General features: G+C 37.6%; 1 protein-coding gene across 10 annotated transcripts in view; it reads right to left on the bottom strand.

Annotated features, from left to right (window-relative positions):
* The window catches only part of LOC129722765 (supervillin), a 433084-nt gene that overhangs the window by 108449 nt on the left and 298296 nt on the right, over window positions 1-26339 (bottom strand). Inside the window, exon 1 of one of the 10 annotated variants that reach the window (XM_055676489.1) lies at window positions 17510-18591. The exons of the other annotated variants lie outside the window; for them this stretch is intronic. The gene's annotated coding sequence lies outside the window, so the exon portion shown is untranslated. Of the gene's footprint in view, window positions 1-17509; window positions 18592-26339 lie in introns of those variants that run through there. 10 annotated transcript variants of the gene reach the window in all.

Raw genomic sequence — 26339 nt, forward strand, 5'->3', positions numbered from 1 at the left:
TCCAATTTTTCATTTTTCAAAAAAACTATATTCTAATGATGCAAAATGATCAAAAAAATATTCTAAATCAAAAAGCTCATGATGATTTATTTCGTAAATTTATTTGTTTTCAAGTTATTATGGAAAATTAGAAAATAAACATCAAATTATACATTGAATCAAATTATTTTTTCTTGAAACTTGACATGATTCCAAAAGTTTTGAAAGGACTAATTTTTACATAAAAATTAACATTTTTCACAACACAATTTTCCAAATTTCAATTATATGAAGAAAAATCAAATTCCAATTTTCAACCAACAGAAAAAATCATTAAAAATGTTGTCCACGAATTCGCAAATTAATCCAATATGAACACTAGGGTGCCAGCCAAAATGGTCATCTCGAATTTAAAAAAAAAACCCTATACAAAATGTTCACCTGCTCGAAAACACCCTGGCACACAAATTTCAGCTCAATCGGACTTTTTTTTATAGGGGGGGGGGGGGGGTCTGAGTTTGTAATGATTTATTCATATACTAAAATATCTATTCAGAATTAGTATTGTGTGTTCTGCCACCAATGGTGTCATTTCAACACTATTATATATATTTGTACGCTTTTTAGTATTATTAAATGTTATTAGCTTTCGAAGTTAAGATAATGTAATTGTAGGAAAATTATTAAACCTACTTGTAGCTCAATCGGACTTAAAATGGGGTGGCGCAAAGCGATTGAAGTTTGGCCTTTTTGAAAACCGAAAAATCACCCAAGGGGGGTGGGGATACGTGAAATTACGGTTTTCGAAATTTTTTTTTGATGCCAAATGACTTAAAAACGCATAAAACGTCGAGAATTGGTGTCATCTGAAATTTTTTTTTTCGCAAAAATCGACTCTGGGACTTAGTCGTTTTTCCAATTGTGGAAGGCGGAGTTCAAAATGTTTAGAATTTATCTTTTGAAATTGATCTTTAGTCTCTCGAAATAGCCTGTATAATGATATACACTAGCACTAGCATCGAATACATTATGTTTCTTAGGGTGGTTCATTTATTCGACATAGAGTGGTTCAAAATATTGTGTAAAAATAATACACAATATTATTTTATATTTCGAGAGACTAGCGATAAATTTCATTAAATAAATTCTAAATGTTTTAAACTCCGTATCAGAGTCGATTTAAAAAAAAAATTTTTTTTTCAGATGACACCAATTCTCGACGTTTCATGAGTTTTTAAATCATTTGGCACCAAAAAAATTTCGAAAACCGAAATTTCACGTAACAGTGAGTGATTTTTCGGTTTTCAAAAAGGCCATACTTCAATCGCTTTGCGCTGAAATTTTGCACAGGGTCTTTTTTCGAACAGGTGAACATTTTGTATAGGGTTTCTTTTTGAAATTTTCTGGTCACTTTTTTCCATACGATGATTGGCACCCTAATGAACACTTATGATTTTGCTAAGAAAATACCAACGACACTGTTGTTTCGTTATCTCATCATACAAACGGACTGAAAACTGATTCAATAAGATTTTGAAAACTACCCATTGGATCTGTCTCCGAAAAAAAAGGTAAATAGGAGCCTAGACTAGACCAGCAAAAAGTATATGTTGAGAAAAATTTTAACGGGAAAATAGGATAACAATGAGAAACAGCTGATATTTCAAAGATATTTTTCGTTTCAAGCAATTCAACTAGTTCATCAACTTTAGACTATTTTTGAACTACCTGAAAAATTCCGAACCAAAATTTATTTTATATTCAAGAAAGCAGAATCAACAATTTGCAAATTTGTAACATTTTTTTTGTAATTGGGGAGCAATCATAAGAAAAAAAACTCACTACTTTGCTGGCTTGAGCAAACAAAGCTTTACACTCTCTGAAATGCTAGGGTCGTTACTTATGACACCAATCATTACACTTTTTAAGAAATAAACTGGCTGAGAAAATACTAAGACACTCGTGTGTTTCGATAAATTGAAATTAAGTACTCGTGTCTCTGTGCTTTAGATTGAGAAAATGAATACAACGTACAACTTCCTTTGTACTACTTTTCCAATAACAAAAAGCCAGCGCAAATCTACTGGGAAACCTTTCAAACCTTGCAGCCAAGAATCGTGAAAGTCCCCCCGTGTCGTGCAGAGCAGAGCACCGATGAAAAAAGGTTACACTCGTGACCGATGTTTCACGCAACCGTCAGGAGAGAAAATAAAGCTACCGCAAGCAAAACCGATAATCCCTTTGTCGCCGTCACGACCGGGTTCAGTCACCATCATCGCCACCTTCACGCTACATTCTTCCGGCAGTGAACGAACGAACCCCGCGAGATCTGTCTGTCCCTTCCTGCAGCAATAAAAAGGCAATGGCGGCCGCTCACGGTGAACGATGGCGGATAATTAGCTTTAATGTCTGCCATTTGCCGTCACCTTACTAAATACGGTACGAAATGGCTTCGCCCTAATGAAATGGGACAGATTGTGATAGGCTTTTCCGAGCTTAACACCGTTTTTTGACAGAGATTGTAAACACGACGGAAGCGATCTTTTTTTAGTGATAATCACAGAATTGCGACGTCGTTAATTCGTTCGCTTTGTCTTTACTGTCCGGAGAGCTTTATTTTCTAACTTTTCGCCGGGAGCATACCATTCAACAGAATCCAACTAATTCGAATAGATACGATTTCATTTTAATAATTAGCTTGTATTGTTTGTTACCCATAAGAATAACAGCCTTAGAGATAACATAACGGCCAAATTCATGATTTTGTATTTGTAACAGCAGATTTCCAAATTGTTAAATTACCCGATGCATTATCGTCTTCCGAGAGCCGCACGTTCCAGCGCACGTGTATGGATACACTTCTTTCCACGACATCACCCTCCTCCCCTGCATCTATCTGTATCGGACTAACTTACAATAGTGGGACAAATACTGATGCGGGTGCAGGCATTAGCGTAAACAAATACTTGCCTAGACAAAACTGTCTACAGGATATTTTTCGAGCCCGTGTCTTGTTGTCCCTCGGAGTGGAGTGTGGAGTGCGTACGAGTGTTTTGAATGGATTTTTAACCCAACAGCAACAGCGCTGGATCCTGTCTGGTAAAACACCAGGCGTACTACAACCGAAGCGCCTGCAGGATTTATTCGGTCCTGTTTATCGCACCCCATAAATCGTCGATTATGGAGGACCGTTCGGCGTCGGTTGTTCGCTGCTACATGACGATACGCAAATGGCCCTAGGATTTTGAACTTGAAATCTGCTGTGATTATTGGTGGAGTTTTTGTGTATCTTTGGGACTATAACTCAATACGAACCGTGGGAGGTCCTCGAATAAATGTTTGTAAAATGGGTCCTTTCTGACTGAAGATTATGCGTTAAACAATGGTTTAAGCTGTAGGCAAAATAGTCGTCAACCCGTCGGCTGGTTTTCTAAGCAGTAGCAGAGCGAATAATTAATTATGCAGCATTTTATTCAGATTACGTAATCCGGAAAGGGAATAACGCGCGAAGGGGGAGAGAAGGCTGATGCCATGTCGCACCAAGGTTCTTGACAAATGAACAAGATCTTTCATCACCCCAGCTGTTGCCGTTCCCCCTTTCCATTTGTTGCACTTCAATTGTCTCAACGGTGGGCCACTGTAAGCAAACCCATCCGAGCACCGCAAGGTGCATTCATGTTTGCACATATACACACTCTCCAGTATTCAAAGATCGGATCAGACAAGCAGCAATGCGGAAAGACTTTACTTTTTTCTGCAAAACCGCACTGACTGTAAGGGAACATGAAGCGGGAGGAAGAGTAGAATCGTTTCATGTGCAAATAACAAACAAAAGCTATGCATAGAATCCGACACGATGTCCGATGAAAAACACGTTCCTAATGCTGCAGGTTCTGTACCGTATTCCGACCGGTACAGACTGCAGGGGTAAATGTGCTTGACAATTTCCTTTTCTGGCATTTCTCCCTAACCTCTGCCGTCCGTGCGTTGAACTGCAGACAAAACAACATCGCGACGAAAAATCACACCTCGGTAGATTCCGGAGGGTGTGCGTCTACTGAAAATATTAATTCTCCAAGTGGAACCCGAACCGCTCGAGTTCAGACGAAAACAGGAAAACCCTTTTGACACAACGAAATCAGCAACAGCTCCGCTTGGGGTCTGAGAAGAGAAAGATTTATCGTAGCAATCAGACGACGATTGCTTCTTCTTGCTACCGGTAGCTGCACCAGACTGTAACCGAGGAAACGCAATTTCGGAAAAATGGTACGTCGTTCGAATTTTCTTTATCTCGCCAAAGAAGCGTCGTCAGGCTCTCGAGAAGGGTGCTTTCGTGTGATTGTGATATTCTACCGCCCGCAATAAACGCCATTGTGACGCCATAATAAAACGTGAAGGTTGAACACCTTTGCTGAAGGGGGGGGATATTTTCCCCGCCACCATAGCTTTTATTGTGTAGACAGAAATGCGTTTGAATACGCCTTAGTTTGCCGCAAGAATATTGATAAATTTGCTGCTCCCGAATGCGATCAAAAATTTATATTCATATTCAGGGAAGTAGAGAGACACGTTTTGAAGCTTGTCTTCTTCGAAATCATTCACCATTTGGCAAAACCCCTTGCATACCGTCTATTCTAGCACGAACAAAGCCAGGTCTCGTGATCTAGATTACTCCTCAGTTCCCATAAACAGAAAAAAGAAGTCGGGTTTGTCTGTGTGATTACTTCGTTACTACAGACTGTGCACAAATGCAATCATTTCCTACACCCGTGCTAATCGCAAGCATCATAAATGATGATTCGTAGGTTTTTCGAGCTGATAATATGACATCACTTATGGTGAAATCTACGTTCTCAAATATGTATTCATGAAATCTTCGGGTTCATTTAGTTTATTTCTCCTTGGACTATAAAAAGTGCGCTTCTTCCTCGCGAATTGTATCAATTATAAACAAACAAAAACAAAAAAAGAACCGTATTACTCATCCATTGTGTTTGGATTGTGACACCATCGCTGCCAGGCCCCGGTAGCGATCGGTCTACGCGTTTTGCGCTCGCTCTTTGTTTACCTGCCTTCGTTAGATACACGGATGAAATTTCAAACTCGTGTGAACTTAAGTCGAACGTCGCCCAATAATGGTGCCACCGAAATCACCTGCGAAAAAAAAATGGAGTGACGGTGTCACCAGTAACGAATTCTGTTCGCTCTATGTGCCAGAAAATTGGGGTTAAAAAACAATCCAATTGTGATTGATTTCAAGTGATTACTAAAGGTATGACTTAAAATATCCATGAGAAAAAATTTTTTTTTTGTCAATGCTGGTCTAACAAGCCAGTTGTCCTATGTTCGATTCCTAGTTCGGGAGAGACTATTAGTGTTAGTAGGATCGTAGCGCTAGTCTCGCAATTGGCCTACGTATATACTTAACCATAGGCTGCGAAAGCTGTGCATGGAAAATAGAAGGTCAAGTTTCGATAGCTGAATGTAGCACAAAGGCTTTACTTTAAAAATGTTGAAATGGAAAGCCCGAAAATCGGTTGAAAAATCAATGTAAAACATAAGTTAATACACTTTCGAGTGCATTCAAAATTCCCAAAACGTTGGTTTTTTTGGTTTCCCGGCTTTAAAATGCTTGGATAAATAAGTTCAATAACCTTTTTTTTTGATAAAATACATTTTTGTAAGACTTTTGATTTCATTGTTATTTATATTTTTTTATTCGAAATGGGACCAGACACAAAGCAATTTTCGTAGACAGTACATCAAGGTTGCCTTATATGACTGTGTAGTGTTACAATTTTTTACATATTATATTCTGAGCTTTAGTTGGAATCAGTTTCTATTTTAGGTTTTTCTGGCCTTCCGAAGCATTAGTCTGAACTCAATTTGTGATCATTTTATATTGTGGCCGTTTCTGGCTTTCAGAAGCGTTTCTTTTTTTTCGGCAATTTGCGCTTGATTGGGATCATTTCCATTTTGATCTTTTCTGGCCTTTGAGATCATATTCCATTTTCCCTTAGAAGTTCTTTTAAGCGATTCTTGGATTCATTTGGTATCATTGTCATTTAGGGCTTTTTCCAGCATTCAGAAGCGTTTTTCGGCGATTCTGAGCACAATTTGGGATCATTTTTCATTTTGACTTTTTGCGGCCTTTCAGCTTGCTAGGATTTTAGAGTCGAGATTTAAGGGATTATGAAATTAGGAAATCATTAATTTGGAATTCAGCAATTTAAGAATTCCGGATTTAGGATTTCCGGATACAAATCACTTCTGAATTTCAATTTTAGAGAACATAAAAATTAAAGAATTTCATTTTTTTCGAATCTTGAACTGTTGCCAGATTTTTGGTCCGATTTCAGGATTTAATCATTTATTCATAGATCATCTTTCTGGCAATTTGATCATAGGATTTGTTCTGGGCTTTTTCTGGCCTATAGAAGCGTTATCTTTATGGTTCTCAACTGGATTTGAATTCATTTTTTGTTTTGGCTTTTTGGCGACTCTAAGCATGATTTGGGATCATTATTGGCTTTCTTTGGCATTCAGAAGCGTTTTTCGGCGATCATAAACGCAATGCATTTGCATTTTTCGGCATTCTGGGTTTGATTTGATTTGTTTTTTAGAAGCGTTTTCCGGCGATTCTCTGCTTGATTTGAATCATTTTCTATTTCGGTTTTTTTTCTGATCTTTGCAGCCATGGCCAAACCACGCTCAATTTGGATTAAAAAACTGTCTTATGTTTTCGTTTTCTTCTATTTTGAGGTCATTGAAAATGAAGGTTTTAGGATTGTACGATTTTTCATTAGAGAACTTTGGATTTTGAAACTCAAGGGTTTTGGTATTTTAAAATATAAGATGAGGATTCATAGTTCATGGTTTTAAGTATTTCGGGGTTGTAAATTTTTGAGGGTAAAAAAATATGAGCTTTTATATTGAAAGATTTCTAAACTTCAAAAACTGTGAATAAATTATTCTGGAATTTTTTGATTTAAGGTCATTGTGATTTCAGGATGTAGAGCACTCCTGGATGTAGAGACTGTGGAACTTTCAAATAGAAGAATTTTAGGAAGTGCGAATTTTAAACATTTTTCGGATTTCAAAACTTTTCGGGGTTCAAGATTTAAGCGTCCAAGGATTCATCATAACTTCATTCTAAATTCGTACAAAAAGACCATATCGAACAGTACTCCCAATTTCAATTGAAATAACTGAATGAAATTTGAATCGATCTGGACAAAAAGCAGGAAAACGATTTTACGATCTTTTCATACGCATATGTTTCGAATAAGTTAATTGTCAGCAGGCTGGTCTTTTCTCCTCAGAAAATCTCTAGAGTGTAGGAGAATATCTTTCACTGCGAATGCGAAAACAACTGCTCTCACGCTAAAGAGCAAATCAACGCACATGCTAGACAATGAACTATGGTTTGTAAGATTTCAAAACTTGAGGATTCTGGGATTTTGAAATTGTGAATTAATTAGTTTGGAATTTGGTGATTTAAGGTCATTGGGATTTCAGGACATAAAGCACTCCTGGATGTCGAGACTCTGGAACTTTCAAATAGAAGACTTTTAGGAATGTAGACATTTTCAAAATTTTTCGGATTTCAAGATTTATGCGTCGGTAGAGATTCGATATTCTTATTCTTGTTTATAACTTTATCCGACATTTGAGAGATGACCAAATAGTTGAAATCACTCCCTAATAAACAAACATTAATAATAATAATTTCTCCGACATTCGTATGAAAAGAGCATTTCCAACAGTACTCCCAACTCCAATTGAAACAACTGAATGGAATTTAAACTGATCTGAACAATTGCATAATACTCAAACATCTGAAATCGTGTGGGATTAACCCTAGAAAGATAGTCTGCGTCAATTTGACTCCTCGCTTTTATTGACATTGCTCTCTTCTTTTTCAAATGACGATTTCCGCCAGTATATCTTGAATAATACAAGCCTGCCGACACCAAAATATGACTGAAGACAATTTGACACAGTACCACTGGTGTCCACTGCTTTTCATCAACAAAAATGTTATTACAAACAGAAATTTTGGAGTAAATTGTTGCCCCGAGTCTTCGAAAACTCTTCGGAGATGACCACTATGTCCAGCAAAACGCCAAGCTCTTCAGATTTGAGCCCAATGAACTTTTTAATCTGGTCCTAATGGTATCGAAGCTTGCTGATTACAAGATTTCCAACTTGGAACAGTTAAAAGCGGTTGTCCTGAAAATCTGAAAAAAATACCTGCTAACTAAGGGAGGCGTCATTCCAAAACATCTGCTGTAGATGTTTACTATGAAAAGTACATTCAATGCAAAATACTCAGGAATTAAGGAATTTGAAATGAAATTGTGTAATTTTGAAATTGTATTCGAATTTATTGAACTTGAATTAAAAACCGAAATTGCAGAGAATACCTTCTCTATTCCTATATGGAACTTCTATTATTAGCAGTATTACTATTGAGACTAAGTGACATGCTTATATTATTATCCGTGCTTGTGTACAGGTATACCTCGAATCAACATTTTTAACTCAATTTTTCCACTGGATTTTATTATAATATCACTTAAATTGACAAATATGCTCCTATTCTGTACACCCAACGCAAACGGGGAATATTTTATTACTTTTGGGCAATTTTTTATTACTTTTTGTGCCTTATGACTGCGCATTATACACAAAAAGTAATAAAAATTATGACAGCCACACGCTTGTATGTGTTTCTGCAGGAGAACATACAGCCAAGCACCGCAATGCATGTGTTGGCAAGACTTCACTCGCTGCATTTGGATTGATGCAACGATCTGGTTCATTTTTGTCTCCCTTCATCCACACATAATCAGAATCTCAACCGTCAACCTCAAATGTCCAATTAAAAACACTTTCGTTTCGTCCCCCAGTGTTTATTTGAAATGGAAATATGTAATACTGTCTGACCAGAGTTGCCGAAGTTGCGAATATTGTTCTGGATGGGCACGAGTTTTGTATATTCAAACAGGTCCAAATGAGTTTCCATGAACCAATGATTATGTGCTGTAAATAGCTTGCAAGAAAGCGAATGTTTTTATTTTTCTCTGACGCAGTTTACAGATCGTGATGTCATTTTAAGGCGCATTTCAAGTCTTTGAAATCATCAACGTTTGCATACTCTATGACGGGGAAAATGTTGCTTGGCAGCTCTTGTCATATTTTTTCGCTACTCCGTATGCATGCAACGAGCGAACTAATACACGCCCACCGGATGAATTGGAGATTGAAAAAACTTGTAACATGTGCAACTTATGCGACGGTGTGTGATTTTTTTTGACTTGAGGTGGAAAGGGAGCATTTTTCGGCAGAAAAAACGTTGCATGTGGTTGAAACGACCATTATTAGATAGTCGTACTCTCATAACACGCGCTAAATATATGACAGTATGTGTTGTTACTTGACTGGGGAAGAATTTTATTGCTATTTTAGTAATGGATTTGTTACCTAAAAGGTAATTTTGCGCTATTGCTTTTAAAGTAATAAGGAAAAGTTTTGCGTGTAGTAAAATAAATTAATGATCAATTCGACTACCCAGCATTACGAGGTTCCCGATTCTAAGCAAGGAAAATGTGCAGATTTTTTAACAACTTTTTTATAGGGTTAAATATAGAGATTGATAGACAAGGATAGGAAGCCAATTAAATCAGTAGATTACTCGACCATGAATTCAGAATTATTAATCCATTGAATAAAAACATGCTTATTTTAACTTTTTTTTTTCTTTTGATGATTGATTGAATAAGGGTGAATTTGGATAAATAAAACTACCTATTCAATGAAAGAAACCCGACTAAGAACAAACAAAAAATTTAGACTTCTCCGATATAATCTTAGCAATAGCAAAGCCTTTGTGCCACATTCCGATTCGGAAATCGCCCTTCTGTTTATTTTACACAGACTTCGCAGTCAACCGTTTATTGCACAGGACAATTGCGGGACCAGCGCTACGATCCTACTGACACCAACAGTCTCTCCCGAGCCGGGACTCGAACCTGCGACAACTGGCTTGTTAGGCCAGCATCGCACCTCGAGATTAACTGGAAGATTATTCTTAGACTGTACTTAAAAAGAAGAGACCATTAGGTTGGCAGCGGAAATGGTCATGTCAAATTTCCAAAACCGACCATCAAGGTTGCATATTCAATTTTGGGGTGCCAATTCCATTCAAATTGTTGCGTGCCGATAATTCGCTCCACAAGTACAATTTTCAAACATGATGTTTGACAAACTTGCAGTCCTTAAGTAATTCTACAAGTTTGTCGAAGAAAGCAGTGCTCTATCTCTTATACCTAGAATGTGAGAGCCCATACTCAGTGGGATATTGAACCAATATTCGCGGTGAATATTATATTTTCATCGCGAATATTGGTTGAATATTGCACTGAATAAGCGCTCTCAAACTTCAGGTTTAAGAGTTAGAGCATTGCACTATACGACAAACTTGTAGTACTACTTTGGGACTACAAGTTTGTCATACATTGTTTCTCAAAATTGTACATGTAGAGCGAGCTATCGGTACGCGGTGAAAAAGTACCCAAAAATTGAATATGCAACCTTGCCAACCATGTACATTTGGATTATTGGCCTAAAAAATGATCTGTGCAAAATTTCACTTCAATCGGACATGATTTAGAGGTGCCTAAAAGTGTTCAAAGTTTAGACCCTCGAAAATGGACATCACTAAAAAAAATCTAGTTCAAGTTGCCTTATAAACAAGGAAATGATTTACCAGATCACATGTAAATTATTTGAATGTTCATTAGGCATCTGAAAGATATTTTTTATTGAGGATGTTAATTTTTGCCACCTTAGTGATCATTCTTTAAATCGGTGGGCCTCGAATTAAAACAGAAGTTGAGTTTTCAAGCAACACTTTTTACAGGCAACGTTATACATTGCAATATTTTACAATTACAAAATTCAAAATATGTCTATCATCGAGCTACACTCGTAGAAAAAAATTTCCGTGCACCGTAAACTGGGGTGACTTTGATCACCGGGGTGACTTTGATCACTGTACCTCTTTTGTGCTAATGTGGTAAAAAAGCGCTCGTAGTGCTTGGGATTTGTCATAATCTTCACTGATTGTGTGGATATATGTCTGCATTACTGCTATTCATGCATTTACTGCTATTCGAAGTGTTTATTATACTAAAACATTAATTGAAAATAAAGTGTATTTTTGGCGATTTTTGTTGCATACAAACAATCGGTTCAAGCAAATTCAAAACAACAAGTTGCAATACGTAAAGTTTTTTTAATTTTGTTCCCAAATTAGTTCTTAAGATGAAAACCCAAACCCAGACTCAGCCTTTCTCATTCAAACTTATTATTTGTAAAAATAGATTTACATGAATGCTTAAATCCAATAAATGTTTATCCACTCTTTGGGTTCTAAAATATTTATGTTGTAATTAAAGTATAAAATATGAAATTTGACGTAATGTTAGTACTTGAGAAATAGCGAAATAAAAGCAATGACTCTTAATTTCGAACAATTTAATCACGAGCGATGCCGGGAACGTTCAGATAGTACGATACCACATTTAAATCATGTTGAGGCCATATATATTGATCGAAGCAGGTAAAGTGTTGAATAGTATTTGAATTTCTTTTCTTTCTAAAACTTTTAAACAGCATATCAAATTGTTATGAAGTTTGTTATTTGTAAGTTTGAGAGATGACTCATTTGTATGATACTAGTTATGTTCAAATAAGTCGCGTAATACTTGAGATAATAGACTTCCGTTGTTTTACAAATTAAAACATAACGCTTGCTGAAGTTTGATTACAATCAAATGAAAAGGGAACGTATGGGGCAGCCAAACTTTGAAACCACGTGTTCAATCATAATTCATCAGTCAACCCTTAACTAGCCCGTTCATCTGATATCAATATTGTTCAAATCGGTTGTGTAGTTTCTAAGATAATGAAGTTTCGTGATTTTCACATTTCGATACATTACAGACGAAGTTACAGTCCGATTACTGCAAAATTCAATAGGGTGTTATGAGGTAGGTAGACCTTTTATTTGATACTAATTCTGTGGAAATCGGGTCAACCATCTCTGAGAAATATGAGTGAGTCCACGTAAGTTGTCTTCGAATATGTTTCTTTTCATAGCTGGATTTCACATTTTTAAACATAACAGGCAAAGTAATAATCCGTTTGTAAAAAAAATCATTAGGGTCTTATGGGGCAACAAGACCTTTCATATGACACTAATTTTATAAAAATCGGGCCAGCCATCTCTGAGGAACATGAGTGAGATTAAATAGTCTCCAGAACACGTTTCTTTCCATAACTTCTGAACCACATGTTCAATCTTCATAAAATTCAAAAGTTAAGGGTTTTTAAGGTAGCCCGTTCATTTGAAACTAATTTTAATCAAATCAGATGTGTGGTTTCTGAGATATCGATGTTTCGTGATTTTTACACTTTGATGCATAACCTCTAAACTAGAAATCAGATTACAATAAAATTCAATAGGGTCTTATAGAGCAACTAGACCTTTCATTTGCAATTAATTTCATTGAAATCTGTTCGGTCAGACCATATCTGAGAATAGTGAGTGCGAAAAAAGGTTCACATACACACGTACACACCCACACACAAACATATACACCTATACATGCTTATATGCAGAAAATGCTCGATTCGTCTAACTGAGTCGAGTAGTATATGACATTCGGCCATTTGGATCACTTTTCTACCTTTTAATTAGCCAGTGATCGTTAGAAGGAAGTCAATATGTTTACTTTCATTATGTGATTTCACATTTTCATGAACAACGGACAAAGTTACAATCCGATTGCAATGAAATTCAATACCAACCTATGGGGCAACTAGACCTTTCATTTGACACTAATTTTGTGAAAATCGGTTCAGCCATCTCTGAGAAAAATGAGTGAGTTTAAACAACCTCAGGATAATTTTTCTTTACATAACTTTTAAACCATATGTTCAATCATTACGAAATTCAAAAGTTAAGGGTTCTGCAGACAGCCCGATCATTTGAAACCTATTTTATTAAAATCGGTTGTGTGGTTTCTGAGATATTGATGTTTCGTGATTTTTACATTTTGATACATAACCTCTAAACTAAAAATCCGATTACAATGAAATTCAATAGCAACCTATGGCGCAACTAGACCTTTCATTTGCAATTAATTTTATGAAAATCGGTCCAGCCATCTCTAAGAAAAGTGAGTGAGAAAAAAAAGTTGCACATACATACACACACACACACACACACACACACACACACACACACACACACACACACACACATACACACATACATACATACATACAGAAAATGCTCAGTTCGTCGAAAGGGGTCGAGTGGTATATGACATTCGGCCATTGGGACCACTTTTATACCTTTGGTTTTTCCAGTGATTGCTATACCTTTCTAGGAGAAAGGCAAAAATATTATAACAATGCATTTCATTGTTATTTTTGCCAGTTTTTCCTCGAAGGCAATGTTGAGGCCCAATAATCTCCACAGCGTATTTCATATTACTTTTTAACAAAAACCCAAGACGTGAAGTAACATACAAATTTGGACAATTGCATAAGTCATATTCCACGTGGTCTAGTTTTTGATGATTTTATACCACCTTCCCTCTCAGTGGATAATCATTCATATATATTCAAAAAAATTTGTATGAATCTTGGACATTCGCCAACATTAACTGTTCACGTAGAAGGTGAATGGCCCTCAAATTGCTTTCCAAATTTATAAACTCGTTTAAGTCGTTTTAGGCTGTTCAATTTAGTGAAAATAGCAAAGCGTTACTCCAAATTCATCAAAACAGTGAAGTGATTAAAGTCACCCCGGAATGATGATTGGTGTAAAATTTTTAGAGCATATTTAAAAACAGCAAAATTGTTGCTAAACTTTTGAAGTAGTGACTGAATCTTTCTCAATGCATGCCAGTACTTATTTTAAAAATATCAAACAATATTGTTTTCAGTATATTCTGATAATATTTAAGATACAATCAAAAAAGTGATCAAAGTCACCCCAGTTTACGGCATTCAGGGTAAACTAGAATAACTTTTTTGAGAAGCTACGAAATAATTTTATAGAACAGTTATGATTTTTCTGGTCTATGAGGATCAATTTGTCAAATTCCTAATACAAATTATAATAGCAAACACGTTTAAAAATCGAAAGAACCTATGAAACAAGAATTTGAGGAAGGAAATATATATCGTTAGAATTTGGCTCTGATAGAGGCAAAATTTTGCGTTAAAGGTGTTATTTCTAAGCATCAAATAATTGCATCCAGTTTTGCTTGAATCAGTTTTAAGCACCGGTGCAGGTGTTGCACAGAAAATCCAAATGTTTTTCTGAAACTTCAAAACCAGATTCCTATCCGGGGTGCTGCATTTACTTCTGCCAAACTCGCGCAAGCTTTCGCGCATGGTCAAGGAAGTCGAAATTGAAAAAAAAGCGAACAAATAAAATAAAATAAAACTCAAACTTAGATGGTGCAAACAGGTTTACTGCTCTTTCGGTCACCGCGCACTAAACGGACGGTTTGCACGCGAGCAGGAGCAGAAAAGTTTTCATGCTTTTTTTTATTCCTCTTGGGTGGGAATTTGGTCCCATTCTCCTCCTGTTCGCCGGGGTTGTGAAGTGGGACCTGTTCGGTCAACGCGTTGGGATTGGGCAACCACCGCAAGAAACCGGTTCCTTTACGGTTAGCACTTTTCTTGGTGCACTGCTAAGCGGTTCGGTGTAAAGCCGGTTATTTAATTCTGCATGGCGCACTGCCTCATTGCACTGCTGCCGTCAACGGTGCACAACCCAGAGACGACGCACATTTTTGACGATTTAGTCACCTACTGCCGCCTCGAATCACGGTTTAGCGAGGTCTACCGGAGGTTAGCAGACAGTGCATTCTAGTTTGCTAGAAGGAAACTTCATGTCATCAACCTCCCCTGCGAGAACGTGGCTTCCATTTAGTTACTTTTGTTTTCTAGGGCGCATTTTTGCTTTCCCACACTGTGAGCAACAAGTGCGCGTGCGAATGCGTGCTCCGGTGGACAGTTGCCAAAAATTTGCGTTACGAAAGGATTGCAAGGCTATTTTTGTCACTTGAGGATTATATCAAACAATTGAACTTATAGCAGAGCTCGATCGCTTTTTAGTGTTATAGAAACAATTAATTAATTTCTTTTTTCAGGTTAGGTTCAGGTTGTTGGAAACATTTTTGTTTTTAAACATTTTTTGCATCCAAAATAGTATTTTCATATGTCTATTCTAAGACATGTAAAGGTTGTATCTGGTAGATTGTTTTCCATCAAATGTGGTCCTCTATCAACCCCTGAAAATATTCCCTAATTATCTTACAACTGACAGAAAGAAATGGTTTCTATTCTAAATAATTCTAAGGCATCTCGAATGGATTATTTCAACATTCAGAATAATAAATACGGAACGAAAGTGTACTTTGTAACAATTAGAAATCGCATGTCGAACCAAACCGGATACCCTCTGACAAGACTAGCGCATTGTCGAGGCTTTTTCTCATCGAATTATAATTAATCATCGCACGTTCTGATGCAACTGCACGAAGCGAAGCGGCTGCAGAGCTTGAATTCAATCTCTCGACACATCGTCTAAGTTGACACAGAGAATCGTCATACTTGGGGAACAACATATAGGACTTTATTAGGTTATTTGAACTGACCAGCTGATTGATTTGTCGCTAGTTTTGACTGAAATTCAATTATTCCCCAATCAAATGAAGGCATTTCAAAAAAGCCACTGACAAGTGTTGGGAGCTTTGGATAATTATTACTATCCAATTCAAAAAAACGAATAGGACATGAGTAAAGAAAAAAAAATCCTTGAACTCTTTTTTTTTTGAGGTTTGAAAATAAATTAGAAAGCAAAACATGGTTGGCAAAACACAGGTTGTCTCCGCCATTCCTTCGGTTCTACGATGTTGCTTTAATGTCATACTGCTTAATTAGATGCGGAAGTTGACACGTTTGGTTGCCGGCGTATTTATTATTTTAAAACAGTCACCTTCGACTCAAAAATGTCCAATTATTGTGTAATGTATACTTCGCTACTGACATTCTGTTCGAATCTGCAAACACGAGACCTTGATTGGTCATGTTATTGCAAACGGAAGAATATTAAAAAATTGATAAGGAAGACTAAACGCTTTTTCTCCGAATCAATTTCAATTGGTAATCTCATTTTTCAAAGTTATTTTATTAAAAATTAACGAAACTGACACTACTGGAACCGATTCCTATCTTCACTCTCATGAGAGCTGATACGCCCGAACAGTATCGCATTTCGCACGGCAAAACTTATCGCCGTACGATGCTTCCTCCTTTACTACTTAGGCTACTGACATACTGAGGCGTCAAATTAAGCGAAGCGTTGAGCGTTTGAGAAGCGGAATAAACAGAAGCGTTGAGTGAAGCTTCCTATGACATACTGGAGCGACTGGAGCGAGCGATGCAAATGCGTTGTGTTGTCATATTCCTAGATTCCAGCAGCGGTTTCGTTTAAAGGAAATATGAATTCTTCCATTGAAGATTTGTTTGCTGCTTCAAGCACAGTAAATCACGTTTTTAGTAAACATAGAGATTTTTTTATGAAGTAAAATAATATTTCTGAAGTCAGTTGCGCTACAGACGTAGTAAAAAATATAAGAAATTATTCTAAATTTTAAACCCGCTGACCCCGAGTAACGTTCAACTAGTTTATGATATCTGTTCAGTATGTTAGGCATGCAATATTAATCAAAAATACCAGTGTTATTTTCCTAACGACCTGAAAATTTTTCCCGATATTTTCTATATTTAAGACCAAAATAAAACGAATAAAAAGCACCTGGCGATATCAGGTTTAGTCTGAACATGGTATTACTGCACTAACATTTTTTATACATTTTAACATTTTGTTAACCGAAAATGTATTCTATTTGCTTTTTTTCAATTACCAAACCAAAACAAAGCAAATGTAAAGCACCTCGCGATGAAGATTTTGTCTGAACAAGGTATTACCGCGTAAGTATACGCGCGTCAAAACACTACTCGTTCTGTTTCGCCGCCTCTACCGACGCGTCGTTGCCGCTTGAGTATGACCGGTATGAGCGTTTCATATAGACGTTCGAAGAAGTAGCTCGGACGCTTTTGCGACGCTTCTTGCTTCGCTTCATTTGACGCCTCAGTATGTCAATAGCCTTAGTCATCACAACATTGCACAGCCAGCAATAACAAAAAAACTGGCTCGGTTGGACTTTTATCAGCCAATGATCGGCATGACGTTTCACCCCAGCTCATTCATTCCATCTTCTTACATCCTGCCTGCCATGGTTACCCGGGTAGCGGGTCGTTGAGGGACTTGTGTATTTTCGCAAACAAACTTACCACCACCATTAAGATGCAGTAGCATACAACAGAACAACGCTCATAAAAAGGCGAAAATTACGTGAAAGGGAAACGTACGTACCTTTGAAAATTAAGCGAACACTTTCTGGTTCGAAGGAATAGCAAGGCAGGCAGGCCGAATCGATCAGCGGTTGTTCTCTTGCTTCATCAAGGTGAACCCAAGCAAGGAGGAAGGCAGATGGGGTTTGCTTCAATAGAGTTTTTTTTTGCTCAAAATACGTCGTGACACTTTTTCTTGCGCCAGCACTGAGACTCACAACACTTAGTTCAATTCGATGGCGTATTATCTTCAAATATGGGATCCACTCGCTTACGACTTTGAACAAACAAATCTTTGCTTATTTAGCAAAGAAACACGTTTTCATCCCACCACAACACGCACTTGTAGAATTGAACACGAATGAGCTGTAGATGGAAACACATAAAAACTAGCGGCTAGCGCGATGTGGGTATGTAAACAACCTTAAAAAAGACAGAAACTGTCCAAACTTCCTACGCAGAAGTTATTGCCGCACACGCTCCTGCAGCTGTTCACAACACTCGCCGTGAAGACGGTCTCGCCACTTGTATGCTTCAATGGAAATCTATCGTCGCTGGTCTGAGCCACTAAGAACTGCTAATTGCTCTGAACGCTTGCACACTACTTATTCTGCTAGACGACAATCAGACTCAATGTCAGCATAATCCGCACCTCACTAGTAGACACCATTCACTTTTCGATCACTGCAACCAGTTTCAAAGTATTCAAGCAACGGAGGCAGTGTTCACGGATTTACCTCCGAAGGAAATCAACCAGTAAATTACCCGCAGATGCACCTTCCAAGCGACTGGCGCCGCTATCGAGACTTTCCTTTTCGGCAGAGAGGACTTCACCAAAACAGCTTCCCACGAAATGCAAGAAATTAGGGTAATCAATTCGCCCTAGGCGCGCGCTCAAACCACGTCTATTTGATTTACAGCAAAAGTAATGCACGGTTGTACAAAAGAACTCAAGCTAGCGCACACGATATCAAACCGAAAATAAACACCGCAGAGGTATTAAGCAAGAACTTGCCTAGGCCTGAGTAGATCCGTAGATAACGAACAACGTACACTCTTCTAGTGGAAGAAAAAAACGTTTACATCCACCATCGACGACAGACGGAACTTGAATGAACAGGAGAATGAAAGCCTTGCATATACAAAGCAGTGCAACACAGAATGTTGAAAATGAACACTGATGCGGATCGCGGGTAGGCAGCGAGCCGCGACCATGCGCAAATAAGCAAAGGCACCCCGCTGAATAGCATCAACAGCAACAGCGACGACTGCCAATGAAGTGATACACACATTGATCTCGAGAGACAGACGCTCCTCCGGGCCGATCGACAACCGGGCGGCACGGCACGGCAACCCTCCGCGCGTGGTTCATCTATGCAACCAGCGTTGCCATTGTGCCAGATAAATCTGGATTTTGCCAGATTTTTGTTTGCGCGCCAGACAAACAGATAAACCTCAGAATCTGCCAGATATTTGTAAATGAGCCAGATATTTGCCAGATTTCCCATATTTCATCCGCGTCGTCTCGCAAAAAGGTCGAGATGGGCCGTGCCTGGCCTTTACCTACCTACATACGACGAGCAAAAAAAAAAAAACTCTATTCAAAAATTACTGACAGATTTTTGCCAGACTTTTTATTTTCGTTTTGCCAGATTTTTTTTCGAAACATAGTGGCAACCCTGTATGCAACATACAAGCAGAAACATAAAACACGCACACACAATGAAGGCAGTGTTTTGTTTGCGTTCATTCTGTAGCAGTTCTGAACCAGCTGATCGCATCGCGTCGTTGTGTGTGTAGGAATGGAGATAGTCTCCGGTGAATGCATAGTAGGGTGGTGCACTGATTGGAACAGTGGATAAGTTTGTGAACGAGTTGGAACTTTTTTTCATAACAGCATTCATAAATTCTATTGGAGTTGCAAAATACATTAACATCTTTCGCAATAAAAATTACTTACATATTACAATCAGTTCCTCATATCAAACGTGTGTATCAGCGTCGTTATTCATGAAGTGTACAAAACTTTGAATATATACCAGCTCAAGTTTAATCAAATGGCAATCCCTCTACTATTAGAAATAATTGGAACTGTTTTGATTTGTTTTCTCTCGCAATTGAAGCTTATCATTTGTAAGGTTTTGAACTTACTTGTCAAGAGAAGTGAAGTAGTCTTACAACTAACTTATTCGCTGATTTATTGACTTCAAACAGAACTTATTGTAGCAATTGAGAATTGCAACGGTTCTGATTCTATCGGAAGTTATAATTCTTTTAAACATGGCTTCTTATATTTCAATACCAGTGAATCTATATAATTTAAGTGTACCAAACCAATAAGGGTGCTTTAAAATAATTTTTAGTACTGTATTCTTCGAAAATCAGATTTTTGTAGTACCTAAAGTTAGGTGTAAATACCTAAAGTAAATTAACTTGTCAAACCAATTTCAATTAACCCCATTCATCTTAATAACATTATTATTGTTTGGCTAGAGAGAAGTTCTAGACTTATGAAGAAATTTAATCACCCGAGTGTCGGAAGCATTGGAAGAAATTTTCCTCTTTTGCAAGCAGAAAGAGAAAATATCTATGCTTTCCTGCAATCGACCCCATATGACACGAATACTTTTTTCTTTTATGGAAATACAAAACAATGACTCTGTGCATCGAAACCTCAGCTGGATTTTTATCCGGCTTTGAAATGGGAGTAATTCTCGCATTTCCCATAATTTGAGAATTTTGCAACAATTGTTGTGAATTATTACTAAAAATTGCCCTGGCTTGACAATGCCAAGCCTCATGCTCGAAAGTCGTGCACTTATTAAGATATGCTGAATTGAAAAGTTCTGTCCCACTGTTCACCAGACATTGCACCATGGGGCCATCCACATATCACGTGGACAGCTTGGGGGGGGGGGTTGGCTAATGTCCACGGTCCATACCTTTTTTTTAGAATTTATATGAGCAGTTGGCCACGGAGGGGGAGGGGGGGTCAAAACCATTTAAAACCTGTCCACGTGGTATGTGGATGGCCCCTATTTGATTTTTATTTGTACCGGTTCATGGAACTTGGCTTGTGAGAACGACACTACGACAACTTCGAAAGTACAAAAGTACAGGATTTCTTTGTTATTTGCCAGTAAAATAGTAAAAGGTAGTGGCAAACGACGAAAAATACTTTGAATTAAACTAGTAAGATTACATTTTTGTAGTAAACCATCGCAACATTGTAAAAACTTTTATTGATTCTAGCTTCAAGACAAGAGATTCTCAATAGGAAAGTATCTTAACGTATAATAATGGATTTTTGCCTGTCTATTTGTCCCATCCTTATAGACTTGAAAATTACTGAACCGATCGGCATGGCAATTTGTATACAGTTGAAAGAATATTACAATAGTTCGAGACCCCTTCTCCTTCTGAAAAGGAGAGCTCCCATATAAATAAAACTAAAATTCCATAATTCGAGAGCTATTCAAACGGCATGCGAGGGTTTCTGGATACGAAAAATGTTTCTATGATGGTTTTACATCCCTCCCATCTCTGATAGGGGGAGGATGTTTCCAATACAAACAAAACAGAAATCTAAACATATAAAAAATAGAGTTCTGTACAGGTTTGGAAATTACTGAACCGATTGGCGTGAAAATATGTGTTTGGGTCTGGAGACGGTTCTAGGTATGGCTCAAGACCCCTCTTCTCTGGAAGGGTTCCCATACAAATGGAACATGAATTACTAATCAAGTAAATTATTACAAAAGTTCACCGTTGAACAACGTAATTTTATTCTCCAAACAAAAAAAAAAAAACAAGCAAATAGAACCAAATTCAATATGTTGGGGTTTTTGGGGGCAAGAAATGTTTCTATGGCAGTTGGACACTCCTCCCTCTCTCTCTCTAAGAAGGGGGACTATGAAACACAAATTTCTGAATAACTCGAGGATTAACAGAGCCAATAAAACCAAAATTGGAACGAGAAGATTTTAGATTACAAGAAATGTTTCTATGTTGGTTTAACATACATTGCTCTGCCTATCCTGCTCCCATACAAACAAAACATAAATTTCCTCACAACACAAGAATTAATCAAGTATATGAAATTAGAATATGAGGATTTTAGAGTAAAAAAAACTGTTTCTATGATGATTTGACTCCCCTCCTTCCTCTGAACAGGGTGGGGAGATAGAAATAAAACACATACAAGTCGGACTCGATTATTCGGAATTTTGGACTCGATTATCCGAAATTTTATTTTTTTGATGTTCGTTTTTATTTTTAATTTTACCTTTACTATCCCTTCCGGCCATTTTGTTACCATTTATGTCTCTTCCGGTATTTTTGGGACGTGTCCGAATTAAATGAAAATAATCCATGTTTAATTTTTTTGCTTCTCAAGATTTTACCCCTTTTTTCCTTAGCAATGATGGTGATCGGCGATAAAATCGGCGATAAACATTTGAACTTTTTCAGCGTGTGAGTCAACTTCGTCTCTCAGTCGGTTCTAACATTTATCGTACGATATGCCAGTCCGAGTGAACCAATTCGAAGATTCGCTGAGATAATTCTTTCTCTCTCAGAGATGGAATTTCCAATAGCTCTACAAACCGATGATTCACTCTTCGCTGATAGAATCCAAGTGTCAAAACGAGAGGGAAGAATCGCGAGACGATAATTATCGGAAGAGTTCTTTTGTTCGTCGGTTTTATTTGCATCGAAGGTTTGTTCGCTGATGTATGTTGGCCGATATCAAAGTTTTTCTTAAACAAGCAAAAAACCTGCACAAATTTTGGAAAAAATCCGCAAATATAAATAGATTCGAAAAAAGCTTGCAAGCTATGCACAAAGTAATTACAAATGTTTGCCACTAGAAAAAAAAAAACAAAATCGGCAACGGACTCTGAAAATCTGCATTTCACAGACAATTCTGTAAATCTGGTATCCCTGTTTTGTGCTGCCTTTTAGTTGGTCTAACGCTTGATTTTTTTTCCTCTCTGAGTTTTTGGTTTGCGATACAATTTTACGATTATCAGGACACTCTCACTCACAAGGTGATTCAAACCAAAAATTTTCGTTCCACGGCTCGATCGGATCGGGAGACGATAATGAATTACCTATTGAAACCGATGAGAGAATCGAGAAAGCGTATGAACAAGCGACGATAAACTCGCATACAGTTAACAGGCTATAAAGTTCACGGAGTATTCTTTCGGCAGTTTATTCGTCACACAAGTTCTCTTCTCGAGAGACGATACAAAACATCGCGTATTATGCGTGATCAGAATCCAATAGGATTCTCTCATGATAATTCTCTGATACGATTTTAACCATCCTTGCTCCTTAGAAATAATTTTTGGCTACGCCCCTGCATCATACAAGTAAAATAACAGGAGGAAATACTTATTTTTTGTTCGCTAATCGTAAATTTAAATATTTTTTTGTGATCGATTATTCGGAATGAAAAATTTTTTGATACCGTAAAACGGGGCGAATAGAAACAGGTTAAACAGTGTAATGTGTAATATCTAGAATGAATATTGAAGCTCTAAAATACGGATCTAGACCTCCGCTTTCAAGGGTGTAAATACTATTTTGATGAATAAATTATTCTATTTTTTATTGAAAAAAATGTTGCATGTTTCTATTCGCCACACTAAATAACGACTGCGTTTTTCTTGTTCTGACGAAAGACTCGATTGTTATTCTGCAGAAAAAAAAAACAATTCCATCACCGAAATGAGATGCAATAAACTTTAAAACGTATTTAACCCTATCCGTGCAGAGAGAAATTAGTTTTCACATCGAAAAATGACATTCAAACTCTTATCACTCAGCAACCGCATTCATAATTGGCACAAACTATATTGCATGTTGAAGATCAATCTGTTCTCTAACTGCTCAGAATATTTTCATTGTTAGAAATTTCAAGTATAATTGTTAAACTGTTATCAAAGTTTATATGTCAGGTGATGCCATATGGCATTTTCCGCGGGGAATGGGTTGAATAGCGAAAAGGTTCGATTTATTACTTTATGTACGTCATCCTAATGATTAGGAGTTCTGGGTTAGGCATTTCTACTAATTCAGGATCTTCTTCTACTTCATCTAGACACGGCGTCCAATAACACTTTGTACTGGTAGAACCGGAATCTTGGCCTGTTTCTTTCGGGTTGTGGATGTCTTTGTCAATGCATGCAGCAAATGAATCAGACTTTGGTCAAGTTTTTGGCTAATAGCTTGATTATCTGCTGGTTAGGGTTCTGATGGTAACTGAGGCAGTTGATTCCATTTTTCGTAGCCGCTCGACGAAGGGACAGTTTTTCTATGTAACATTCTTGCAACTTGCATCAAGCAAAGTGAATCTGGTTTTTTGTACATTTTTGTACCTTTTTGTTCGTAAATCCTGACCAAGATGGAATCTGAGAATGTACAAAACATGTGTTTCGCATCATTTCACAAAAACTTTGATTACATTTCTAAAAACTGTTTTTCCTCGTGTAAAAGTAATCGCTATAGCGTTGTTTCTATTCACCCTTTAAATGTGCGTACCGGGAGTTTTCCATGGAACATAAGAGAAAGCTTGATAAGTAAGTACCTTACTTATTCACTACGACAACTTGAAATGCTTCACTACTGACCTAGTACAATACACGAACAAGCTTGAAGTGGAACAAACTGGCTTCCATAGGTAAAGTTTTTTGGCACTCGTAAACGCTCTGAACATGAGACTCCATTTTGTGATTTTTTTAACAAACTAATAGAAGTGCTACCAACCCATAAATGGGTTTAGAGGTCTTGGTAACTACTGAACTATCCAAGAAAATTCTTTTACATGATTTTTTAATGTTATCTTGTAAGACTTGTAGTAACATTTTAAAGCTCAGAAGTTTTGTTTCTATTCGCCCCGTTTTACGGTACTCCGCATAATCGAGTTCGACGTGTATTCAGATCTTCCCAAATACCTTGCGAACGTCAAGTAATGTGGCGCCCCCGAACGACTCCCAGAAACATTAGTGGTGAATGTGTGTATAACGTACATGAACTGTCAAATACGAGCTTGACAATAACAACTACGGGAATGTCTTGTCAAACGTCCCGCATAATCAATAACCATAACAACATGCTTAACAGCCTATTCGGGGTATAGTCCGAACTGTCTGGGTTATCGTTCAACCATATAGATTATCGTCCGTTTATGGTTCCTATTAATTAGGGGTGTCAAACGGATAGCACGCATACAGACACAGTTAATGTTTCCTGGAAGCGTGTCGACCTCGCTGAAAGTCACATTCAGGGAGCTGTGTGTCTTGTTCAGCCTTCTGAAAAGGACGGTCTTTTTTGTAAGCACCCCACTGCGACGTTTTTGCTGTTCGCACTTTTTTTCTATTCTTTTGCAGTGCTACTTATAGAAAAGTAACCTGCTCCGTGTTATAGTGCTTCTTGTCTTCTTCTTCAGAGTTAGTAACCTACTTCCTCCCTTATCGACTTAATCATATCCTCCTGCAGGCTATCACTCCAACAGCGTATAATGTGCTATAGTCTATGATATTATCGAAGCTTTAGACCAGTGGTTATTAAGCCTGGAGAAAAGATTTTGTGTGGAAGAGCCTGAGAATAAACCCATACTTAAAGTCCTTTTGCCAAAGAATGGCTTGGTTCTACTAAGATTCGAGCCTATCACCATTCGCTTGTCAAAGCGACTTCTGTAACCTTGCGGCTACGAAGCTCTTCATGGACTGTCTTACCGTGACAACTAATTTTAAACTAATTAGGCTCTCATTGTTTTGCACAGCTCTCCCTGCTCCCCATACGTTCGGTACACAGCTCGATAGCCACTGACGACAGCATGCACATGCAATGCCAATGCTGTTATTTTTCATCTACTCGTTGCTGTTAGTTCTTCCAAGCTGTCACTGATGACAGCCTTCACAGCGCGACATTCTTCGGCACAAATCCGAGTGGAATGTTGATTCACGAAAGTAAGGCCAATGCTATTATAAAAGCAAGGTGGTGCGAAACACTTTTTTTCTCACGTGGGGAATAATATCAACAATGTAAACATATATGACACAGTTTTGGTATCACCGGCCTAATAAAAAGGTTAAACGAAAAAGTACGAGTCCAATATCATCGATGACAGCCGCAGCCAATCAGCAGGCTGTCAACAGGACATCTTCAAAATAAGCAAACTAGGCTGTCATGTCCGAACGATACAAAATACATGCGCAAGAATGCGCTGTCGTGTGCAACACAAGACAGTTTTGTTGCCTGTTACAGGGTTGATATTTATTGACACTCTTGAGTGAAAGTGAAAAAAAGCATCCATTAACGTTATTTTTTTACAATCCTTTCAGAGTTCTCCCTTCCCGCTTTTTGCATGGAAGTGAACTGTCAAAACACCTCATTATATTTTATGCGATGGAAGCAAGACAACAAACTCAGTTTATCAGTTAACGAAGATTGTCAAGGCATCGGTCAGTGTCAGTGAAAAAGTGTTTCGGTAAGGTTAATTTTGGTTGAGTGGACTGTTTGTTTTTCTTTTTCGCTTTGAAGTGAAGATCATTTGGTTGGATTTGTCGTCAAATTTTATTCCGTAACCAGGAACGATGCGCGCGATCTATTTCATCTGAGTATAACAGCACGTTACTAGGATGAAAATCTAGTGTATCTGAAAGAGTGCTGCGATCATTGGAAGTGAAAATTGAGAATGATTGGCTATAATTTTCGAAGAATTTTGCTGGGGAAAATGACTTTTATCAGCACTGCCTGTGTAAGCTTTAGCTGTATGTGAGCTCCCGAAGCTTGGTCGTGTTATTGCTCGTCTTTGACATAACCCTTCTGATTTTTTTTGTAAT

The sequence above is a fragment of the Wyeomyia smithii genome, chromosome 2, assembly GCF_029784165.1.
Source record: "Wyeomyia smithii strain HCP4-BCI-WySm-NY-G18 chromosome 2, ASM2978416v1, whole genome shotgun sequence".
Taxonomy (NCBI): Eukaryota; Metazoa; Arthropoda; class Insecta; order Diptera; family Culicidae; genus Wyeomyia; species Wyeomyia smithii.